Source organism: Gekko japonicus, unplaced genomic scaffold (assembly GCF_001447785.1).
Source record: "Gekko japonicus isolate JY-2015 unplaced genomic scaffold, Gekko_japonicus_V1.1 scaffold5422, whole genome shotgun sequence".
Lineage (NCBI taxonomy): Eukaryota > Metazoa > Chordata > Lepidosauria > Squamata > Gekkonidae > Gekko > Gekko japonicus.
Window position 1 is genome coordinate 22,452 of NW_015171661.1, and position 10,959 is coordinate 33,410.

The 10,959-nt window shown below is 52.3% G+C and overlaps 1 pseudogene; it reads left to right on the plus strand.

Moving 5' to 3' along the window:
* Positions 1-9,552, plus strand: part of LOC107117834 — a 28,821-nt pseudogene extending 19,269 nt beyond the window's left edge.
* Positions 9,553-10,959: the final 1,407 nt, after the last annotated feature.

The window sequence follows — 10,959 nt, forward strand, 5'->3', positions numbered from 1 at the left end:
GGGGGGGGCTGAGGGGGAGATTTTTAGGGGCGGAGGGAGCGGGGGGGGTCGCTTGGCCCCCAGAAGAGCCGCACAAAGCAGAATCTGAAGGGTGCAAAGGGGGGATTTTGGGAGGAAATCTTCCTCGTCTGTATCAACGCTGAGCCTTCCTGTTTGTCTTGGGGAAATATAAGCAGGCTTGTCAGCTCTCCTCCCCAAAGGGGATTTGCTCCGGGGTAGATGCTTTGGGGACATGCATTCTTCCTACTTTCACACAGCACCGGGCTTCCCCTGGCTTTTTCTGCTGCGATCCTGCCCAAAGAGTCAGACTCCTGCAGCAATCAAGACCGGCAACTCTCTTCTTTAGAAAGAAAGTTTATTGACACAGTATTGGCAGAACATCTCTGCTTCAGGTTCTGTGTTAAGACTAAAGAATAATGTGCGGAGTGAAAAGATATGCCAGGTTGAAAGGGGGGGTCACTGAAAGGAGTGGAGCCAATCAGGGCAGTCGAAGGGGCCCTCGGCTCCAAGGTCAGGCACACAACACATATAGCTAACAGGCATCAACAGGGCAGAGGGAGAAAGGAAACTTAAACATACCAAGCTACAGACGTTACAGATCTCCTCCACCACCACCACCACCAGACTTTATGGCAGCGAGCTGACACAAAGCTGCTTTGGGGTGAAGTCGAATTTTGAAAACCAAGGCGGGGATGGCTGCCATTTCCAATTCCCCTGCCCCGGGAACAACTTGTTTTTTCTTCCCCAAGTGAGTCAGTTTTTGTTTTTGTTTTAATTTGCCAATCGATTCTCACCACACAAGAACTCATGGGCACTCAATGAAATTGCTGAGAGGTTGGGTTAGAACGGATAAAAGGAAGTCCTTCTTCACCCAAAGAGTGATGGACAGGTGGAATTCACTGCCACAGGAAGTGGTGGCAGCTACAAGCATGGACGGCTTCAAGAGGGAATTAGATAAGCATATGGAGCAGAGGTCCATCAGTGGCTATTAGCCACAAGGTATAGATAGGGGCTCTGGGGCAAGTGATGCTCTGTCTTCTTGGTGCTTGGGGGGGGGTCAACAGTGGGAGGGCTTCTAATGTCCTGGCCCCACTGGTGGACCTCCTGATGGCAGCTGGTATTTCTGGCCACTGTGTGACACAGAGTGTTGGACTGGATGGGCCTTTGGCCTGATCCAACATTGGCATCTCTTATGTTCTTATGATTTAGTCTACAACCACACGTCTATAAGGCTATACTAGTATAATAGTATAGAACTGGTGTTTTTTAAAACACTAGAACAGCCCATGTAACTATGGGGGGGGGGCACTTTTCCCTTGTGGCAGAGACGGAAGCCGATGGAGCGGACAGGATTATTTTGTGCTCTTTTCTCCTGTTTTTTTCCATGCGTGCATTCAGAGCCGCTTCCCTTGAGACTGCAGGCGGAGGAACACGGGGTTTTTTTGGGGGGGGGGCTTCCCTCTGCTGAAATCTCCCCGCTACAGAAAAGCATCATGGCCAGCCCAGGCAGGGAGTGCAGAAACCTTTCCCCTGCAGGGCTAGTTTTCTGTATGTGGGGAGAAATTAACTCCAAGCTGGCATCTCTCCCCTTCTGTCCGGGCTCTCCCCAACCTCATTCCCAGCACATATTCTCCTAAAAGAGAGCCAGTTTGGTGTAGTGGTTAAGTGTGCGGACTCTAATCTGGGAGAACCGGGTTTGATTCCCCACTCCGCCACTTGCACCTGCTGATGTGACCTTGGGTCAGTCACAAGTTCTGGCACAGCTGTCCTTGAAAAAGAGCAGTTTGTGTCAGAGCTCTCTCAGCCCCATCTACGTCACAGGGTGTCTGTTGTGGGGAGGGGAAGGGAAAGGAGTTTGTAGGCCGCTCTGAGACACCTTTGGATAGTGAAGGGCGGGGTATAAATCCAATCTCTTCTCTTCTTCTTCTTCTAAAAGGTGGGGGGGGTGGCAGGAGGGCCTTGGCTTCCCTCAGAGGGGAGGAGGGAGGGGTGTGTGGCTTCAGAGAGGGAAAGGGAGTCCTCTCCCGGGAATGGGTCAGCAGGGGTTGGGAGGGAACATTTCCAGGGGAGGGGCGAATAAAGAAGGCGGGACCGTCCCTCCCCAATAGAGTGGCCTGTTCAGGGCCAAACGCTTCTGAGCCTTGATGGATCAAATCCAGGATCTTGAATTGTGCCCTGAATCCAATCCGGAGAGAGGTTCACTCCAGGGACTGGCACCCTCCCTCTTCCTTTCTCCCCCTCCCAGGCAGGAGTGGAAGGACGCCCCGGATTCCTCCTCCGCTGTCTCCTCTGTGCACTGGAGGGAGAAGAGCCGCCATGCAGCCAGCCCAGGTATTGGGGGGGGGGGATCACTGGGGCGATGCATGGCAGACCAGAGGTCATTTCGGGGGAGATCGTGGGGGATCGCAGTTCTGGCGGGTGAGGTACGGGGGGCAGGGCACATGACGAAGCCCCGCCCCCTGCTTCCAGCCGTCCCGCTTCCGGCCCTCATTCAGCCAGGAGGAGGCAGGAGAAGAGGGAGGGTAAATTGCTTCCTTCCTGCCTCTCCCCACCCCTGCCTGCCTGGGGCCAGGGAGGGCCTTTGTGGGGCTTCCTTGCAGTCCCGCCGGCCGGGACCATTGGGGGCGGGGTGTGTGGCCTTATGACACACTTTCGGTGATGTCAGGGGGTGTGACCTTACTTCCAGTGATGTAAGGGTGTGTGGCATATGCTAATGAGTTATGCTAATGAGTTCCCCTAGCTCTTTTTCTACAGCTATAAGGGTGCGTCCTTCTCTGTTGTTCTGCTCAGAGGACTGGATCACCCCCCACCCCGTCTAGGATGGTTTTTGTCAAGAAGCAGGACAATGGGAGTATTGCTTTTGATAGGGCCCAACTTCAAATGTCTCCGTAATAATATTGAGTTTCCCACAGAAACCTGTTTTGTCTTTTATCCTCCGTACATCTCTGGCCTCTTCCCCAGAAGGCTGCTGGCCCACCGCGGCTGAGAAAAGCCCCTCGAGTTCCAGGATACTGCCAAGGAGGGCTGGGGGGGGGCTCTTCTTGCCAAGTCTTTGTGCTGCTCTTCCACTATGAATTGACTCTCTCTGTTTTTGGCTCCCCCCCCCCCAATGGGCCAGCGTTCCAGTGTCGTAAACAGAGGCTTCCTTCTCCTCCTCCTTGCAGGCCGGGGTGTCCTTCGAGGAGGTGGCCGTGGACTTCACCCGGGGGGAGTGGGCCCTGCTGCGCCCGGCCCAGAGAGCGCTCTACAAGGAGGTCATGCTGGAGAACTTTGGGAACGTGGCCTCTCTGAGTGGTGAGGAGGAGCCTTCTCTCCCTCTTGCAGTGAGGAGGGACTGTACGGAAGCCCTGCAGGAGGAGGGACGTGGTTGTGGTGTCCCAGTGGCTGGTCTCTGTGGTGTCCCAGTGGCTGGTCTCTGCCTCCCTCCGCGATCCTCCCTCTGAGGTGGGGAGGGTCCTGTGCTCTCCTTGCCTGAGCCACGTGAGAGGGCATCAAAAGAGGTGCCAGGGGAGGCCCGATCTGGAGATGGCGGGGCGGTCTCAGCAGGGGGCTTCCCTGGCCAAAACCTGGGCTAAGACGTGGCTGTGGACGGAACTCTGCTTTCTTTTCTTTGTCCCTTTAGTTTCCATCTGGCATTTCATAGAGTCATGGAATGTTAGAGTTGGAAGGGACCTTGCAGGTCATCTAGTCCAGCCCCCTGCACTCTGCAGGAACACAACCGAAACACAGCCCTACAACATACCCGAGAGGGGGTCGTCCAGCCTTCGAGGCAGTCTGTTTCAAAATTCCGTCTCAGCCTGGCATTGAACAGGCACAGCACTACCAGTGTTATGCCAGGACCCCTCTAGTTCTCTAGGGCCTCAGTCTGCCCCAGAAGAAAGAAAAAGGTTTAGCTTAAAGTGTGTGCCCCCCCCCCAAATCCGTGCTTTCATTCCCAGAGAAGAGGTGCCGAAAGGCCCGAGAGGAAGAAGAACCTTGATCAGACTTGGAAGAAATAATTGCCCCAACCCTTTAAATTTCAAAAGGAGCTTTCTGGATACCCCCTTGCAAGAAAGCTCCAGCTCTGCTGAAAGCTCCCGTTCCTGACTTGCTAAGATCATTTCAGATTCCAGCCACAAGGAAATGGTCAGTTTTTGTGACAACAAAGGACAGATATTGCTGAAGATGTAAAAGGATTTTCTTCAGCTAAACGTCTTCACACATTCACGTGAACAATCTGGTTTGCTTCCTGAGTAAGTTATACAGGGACAAACTCATCTTTGGGCTTTATAATGGATCTGCAAAGCAAGTCCTAAACGGTTGTTTCTGAGTGAATCTCAGATCGCAGTTTGCATTGTTCCAAACAGATGCGGGCAAAGGAAACGGGTTTCTTGAATGCTGGAACTAGCAAATAGGACACTGTGATCCGATTCCCCTGTCACAGGGCACCCCTCCCACCCCACCCCCAAGGGATATGTAGTCTATAAGGTCCGGGACTCGGCCATACATTTCCGGTCAGGTTCCTCCATCTAACCCACTCGTGCCCCTAAGTAAGGAGACCAGGGATGCCAACCTGCAGGTGGGGTCCCCTGGAATGACAGCTCACCTCCAGAGGACAGATAAGAGCCCCCCCCCCGGTGGAAAAGGATGGTTTGGAGGCACTGTACCCCACTGTACCCCTGTGGCACTGTACCCCACTGAAGGTCACTGCCACAGGAAGTGGTGGGTGCTACAAGCATGGACGGCTTCAAAAGGGAATTAGATAAGCATATGGAGCAGAGGTCCATCAGTGGCTATTAGCCACAAGGTATAGCTAGGGGCTCTGGGGCAAGTGATGCTCTGTCTTCTTGGTGCTTGCGGGGGGGGGGGTCAACAGTGGGAGGGCTTCTAATGTCCTGGCCCCACTGCTGGACCTCCTGATGGCACTGGTATTTCTGGCCACTGTGTGACACAGAGTGTTGGACTGGATGGGCCTTTGGCCTGATCCAACATTGGCGTCTCTTATGTTCTTATGTTCTTATGAAGGTCCCCCTCCTCCCCAGGCCCCACCCCCAAATCTCCAGGACTTCCCCATCCTGAATCTTTGCAGTCCTATCCCCCCCGGGTGGCGAAGGGGGGAGCAGGCAGCCGTAAACGGGGCAGTCACGCCCTTCAGTTGGCAGCTGTGAACGACTTTCTCCCTCTTTCTTCATCTCTCCCTCTTTCTCTCACTACGGCCCAGACTCACCGTAGTACGGTATCTATCCCCGCTGCTGTGACGCTGCTCCTGGTTTCCGCTGCGTGGCCTCCCGGCGTCCCTCTCCAGATCCCCTGCGTTCCCCGGCTCCCGTCTGCCCCCCTTTTTTGGCCATGTCTCCACAACATGTCTCCATTCCCTTTCCCTCTCTCGTCTAGAACACAGTCCCACAACTCTCCCATGGACTAGCCATTCCTGAGACACAGTTGGGCGTCTTAATCATCAGAGATCTTAGTAACTGTTGAATTCGGATATTTTAAGTGCTTTGAATGCCTCCCGCCTTTAAAACTCTGTCTTGCCTCTGGTCTATACCTTTGCCCTTAATCAAAGCCAACCCTTTTAAAAGGAGGGTCTCTCTACTTTGTGGGGAAACACCGCAAAAGTCATCACTATGTGCATCTGGAGGCCGAGGTCCCGAGAGGCCCAGAGTTGGGTGCACGTGTGTGCATGGGCCCATATCCGTGCTCCTGCAGAACCTCAGGGTGACAAAAGAGGGATGCGTCTTGACCCCATACACGGTCCTCCATCCCAGCCCCATTACTGAGAGCCTGCAGAACCTCAGGGTGACAAAAGAGGGATGCGTCTTGACCCCATAGACCAGTGATGGCGAACCTTTTAGAGACAGAGTCCCCAAACTGCGACCCAAAACCCACTTATTTATCGCAAAGTGCCGAGACGGCAATTTAACCTGGATACTGAGGTTTTACTTTAGAAAAAACAACCAATACATTAACTTAAGATGATCCAAACATAGTAAGGAAAGCAATCCCCAATGCTTTCATTTACTTAAAATTGTTTGGCAGAGAAGTCGACACTTTAATGATGGTCTGGGCCTGGCCGGGGCGATGGCATGCGTGCCCACTGAGAGGGCTCTGAGTGCCAACTCTGGCACCCGTGCCATAGGTTCGCCACCACTGCCCTGTACCGTCCTCCATCCCACCCCCATGACTTGCCTGTTGTGTGTTTCTGGAGGGACCGTCGATCTGGCTTGGAGTTGTTGAATTTAGGGGCACACAGAAGAAGAGGTCTGATTTTGGGTGTTTTCCTAATAAACAGGACCTCCGTGTGCGAAACCTGACCTCATATCCCGGCTGGAAGAAGAGGAAGGGCCGTTTCTCCCGGGCTGCGATCAAGAAGAGGGATCGGCAGGTAGGAGCCGTCTTGGGACTGTGTGTCGCCTGCGCCTTCCTCGGAATGGCGGGTGAATGTCTGTGGCCTCGTTTAACCTCAGAGTTTGCCCGGAAAAGAGCTCGGATGAATTCTCGGTGCCGAAATGGTGCTCGGAGATCTTCAGCCCAGGACAAGAGGCAGTTCCCTTCTTCCTACTCCTGTGGCCCTGAGGCCAAGTCTAGCCCAGTACTGCCCACTCTGGAAGGCGGTGTCCTTCTGTCCAGGGTGTCGGCTAGCCCAGTTTCGCCTGAGATCCCTTTCACTAGAGATGCCAGGCCTTGCCTGCAGAGCAAAGCGTGTGCTTTATGGCAGAGATATGACTCAAAGCAACCCCAGACGGCTCTCGTGTGACCACATTACGCATCGCACCCTCCTGACCCGGAGGGGTGTAGCATGTGATTCTGAAGGATCTGGCGCATATACAGTATGCCAATATAAAAAATCCAGCCTCTTCCTGAGGAAGTCCTGGCTTTCCCAGGGTATAACCCTAGTCAGGATTCGACTCTTCTGAATCTGCTATCGAGCATTCACTATTTTCTAATTATTGTTTTTAACTCATTTATTCCTGATAGTTGTATACCACCCTGAGCCCTTCCAGGGAGGGTAGTATATAAATATAATAATGATGATGATGATGAGGAGGAGGATGAATACAAGGAAGCTGTTTATGTACCCCAACAATTGTGTAGGAGGGGGTCTTATCAGGGGGGGTCTCCACAGCAAATTGCTGCATGGGGGTGGGGGAGGGGAGCAGGAACAGAGCAATTATGACTCATATTGGAGGAGCAGGCAGGCTCCCCCCACACTTTCCTTGTGCCACGACATTGATGCCAGATCATTTCACAGGCGCGCACACACACCCCACCATCACCACCAAGCCTTCTACTTTCCCTCCCTCGCACCAGGGCTTGCAAGCCAGATAAGAGCCCTGGACGGGCCAGTTCCAGCCCTCGGGCCACACGTTTGACACCCCTGCTTTAGAATATTTATTTTTAAGTGAGGGCAGAGTTTTAATGACACCAATTCCAGCAAGTGAATGGTTTATTGTCTAAGCTCGAGCGTGTCCAGAAGAGGGCAACCAGGATGGTGAGAGGGTTGGAATCCAAGTCTTATGAGGAAAGGCTGAAAGCGTTGGGTAGGTTTAGCCTGGGAAAGAGAAGGCTTAGAGGGGACACGATTGCAGTCTTCAAGAATGTGAAAGGCTGTCATGTAGAAGATGGAGCAGATCTATTCTCTCTTGCTCCGGATTGCAAGACTAGATCTAATGGGTGGAAATTACAAGGGAGTCATTACTGGCTAAATATCAGGAGAAACTTCCTAACTGTAAGGCCGATTTCTCACTTGGCACTTAACCCTGGTTTTCGTCGGAGTTTTCTGCCCCGGATCATTTTTGTCAATTTCACATTAAAAGCATTTCCAGCCAGTCTGCCCCGGGTCTGCTCCGGGGTTTTCATTTTCACATTACAGCCTTGGGAGTGGTTTCCTGCAATCTATCTCCTCCCACCATCACCCATCGTCCTCCATACCCCTCCCATCCTCCCATCCTCCCTCCCATCCCCCCCTTTTTAGACGCATGCTCAATCACGTTACATCGTTATTACGCAACAATGGGAGTGAGCAGGCATCATGTGGCACGTCTTCAGCTTTCTGATTGGTAATCTTTGTTCTTTGAGCCGGGAATTTTAAAAAAAGGTCTGGGGATTCTCCATTTTGAACCTTTCAGCCCTGATACACTTGCCTGAGATGGATGACCGTCGGGAGAAAGCGCTCGCTGTCGTCTGCTCATTGCTTGAGTGGATATTGCTGTGTGTGGATTCCACTCTGAATTTCTTGACCGTTTTTACCGAGCGATCCAGGAGACGAAGGTGCCTTTTCAGCAGTCTTTGCTCTTCATCATCCTTAATGACAAAGCATGCGCTGAGCGCGCACGTTCGTTCCTCCCACCGCAGGAGACATAGGTGGCATGTGCTTGCAGGTTTGCGTTTTAAAAAACGCTGTTGGGTATTTCCAAAAAGCAAGGACTGGTGGGAAAATTTCGTGCTCGGTGTGTGGAGTGATGAGCAGTGGTTGATGCACTTCCGAATGACCCGTGGAACATTCATGGAAATCGTGTCGGTGTTGACTCCCGCGCTGGAGCACAAAACTACAAATATGCGGTCTCCTGTTCCCCCCACAAAGCGTGTGGCTGCTGCAATATGGTACTTGGCAAACACCAACACATACAGAGAAGTGGGAGATAAATTCGGAATGGGTGTTTCAACGATGGCTGGAATTCTACGGGAGGTGTGCCTTGCTCTGGAGTCCACCCTGTTCTCAAGTGTCGTTTGCCTAGGAGCAGAAATTGGGAAGGTAAAAAAATGTTTTTTAATCCATTACTACAGCATTGTTTCGTTATTTCGCAAAACTTAAAGGGCACCACATGCCGTTTAATTAATGGTGCCGCTATTGCTTTGCAGATTATGGACGGATTTGGCCAGCTGGGCATTCCACATTGCATTGGCGCAATTGGTGGCAGTCATATCCCAATTCGCGCACCAGGAGGGAAGATCAACGAGTACGGGAACAGGAAACAGTACTGCTCTGTTCTCTTGCTGGGGACTGTTGATCACTTAGGACGCTTTATCGACGCGGAGGTCGGATTTACGGGGCGGATTCGTGATGCTGTTGTATTTGCAAACAGTAATATCTGTTCCTCGATGGACGCCGGGCTCTTTGTGCCAGGGAACCCCACTGTGCCTCTAGATGGTGTTTCCGTTCCTGCCTTAATCCTTGGCGATGGAGCCTATCCGTTGAGGCCATGGTTGATGACGCCATTCAGAACACCTAGGGACGCTGTAGAGAAAAGTTTTAACAAAACACAAAGCACGGCAAGGGATGTGGTTGAGAGGGCATTTGGGAGGCTGAAGGCACGTTGGCGTATACTGTCCACCAGGCTTACTCTTCACGTCCAGAATGTAAACCCTGTTGTTACCGCCTGCGTGATCCTTCACAACATTTGTGAGGACAAGGGGCATGAGATTAACCTTGATTTGCCTGAGCAGGACACAATCCTCTGTCCACTGGAGGAGGAAACGGACTATGGGCAGGTTCACAAACGAAAAAAAGCTGAAGGGACACGAGTACGACGTGCTGTTGCAGAATTTATGTATGCAAACCGCAGGCGCTAGTGGACTGGCTTCGGTTGTATACTTTGCTTTGCGCTTGCGCAAACGATGGTTGCTATCTAAATGTTCACTCTATTGATGTTACAGCGCAAACTCGATGTACTGATTACACTACTTTAAAGGACAGGGAATTGAGGGCCATTAGGGCGACTGCAGCACAGCACAGGGTGGGTGAAGGTAGAAGTTCTGACGTTAATTGAGTTAATTTGTTAAAATAAATATATTGTTAGCAGAAAGATTCACAGTCTATTTATTTAGAGGTTTTCAACATGAACAAATAGACATTTTGTTTACTGTAACGTTTGCCCTTTTATTTCAACACCACAACAGTCAAGACAGATAGGCAGGTTCTTCACAGTTACGGTCATAACTGTCATGTGACAATGAAATAAAGCAAGCCTGTTTCACCTTGAGACCCATTTGACACAATGAGCTAGCACCAGACAGTCACGTCAAACGCTGAGGTAGAGAGTGACAACATAGATACAGAAAAAGGGGGGAAAAATTCAACTAAAGAACTGAAGGGATCAACTGGAACACAACTAAAATGAAAAATAACCACATGGGATTGCAGTTCTGCCCTGAGCTCAAGCGTGTGAGTGCAGTAAGACACGCGACATCACGACAAGCTATTATGGCTCAAAGAACACACATTCCCTGCCTACGCATGCCCTTTTTGTTCCCCTCCCACCAGGCCTACAATTTTGGTTCATTGGAGAGGAGTCTCTGACTTTCCTCAGGTGTATCCTGCACAAGGACCTCAGGAGCAGCCTCGGAGTCAGTGTTGGGTGTCATTCGCTTCGCGGCACACCAACCCTTGGATGCAGGTGTCCTAGGGTGATTAGATGGGGAACAAGTACAGGGATGAGCTTTGGGCCCAGCACTTGACTGCGTACCTGATATCACCTCTCCAAGATGTCTTAGAGCATCGACCGCCATAGTGATGACCAGGGGTCGTTTCGTAGAAAAAGAGCTAGAGTAACTCATTAGCATATGCCACACCCCCTGACATCACTGGAAGTGTGTCATAAGGCCACACCCCCTGACATCACCAGAAGTGTGTCATAAGGCCACACACCCCGCCCCCAACGGTCCCGGCCGCCACCGCCGGCCTTGCAGCTCCACTGCCGAGCCCCATGAGGGGCCCGGTGGTGGACCTGCAAGGCTGGCAGGAGTGCGAGGAAGCCCCGCCAAGGCCCTCCCTGGCCCCAGGCAGGCAGGGGTGGGGAGAGGCAGGGAGGAAGCAACTTACCCTCCCTCTTCTCCCGGCCTCCTCCTGGCTGAATGAGGGCCGGAAGCGGAGTGGCCGGAAGCAGGGGGTGGGGCTTCATCATGTGCCCCGCCCCCCGTACCTCACCCGGGGGAACTGCGATCTCCCGCGATTCCCCCCTGAAATGACCTCTGGTTAAG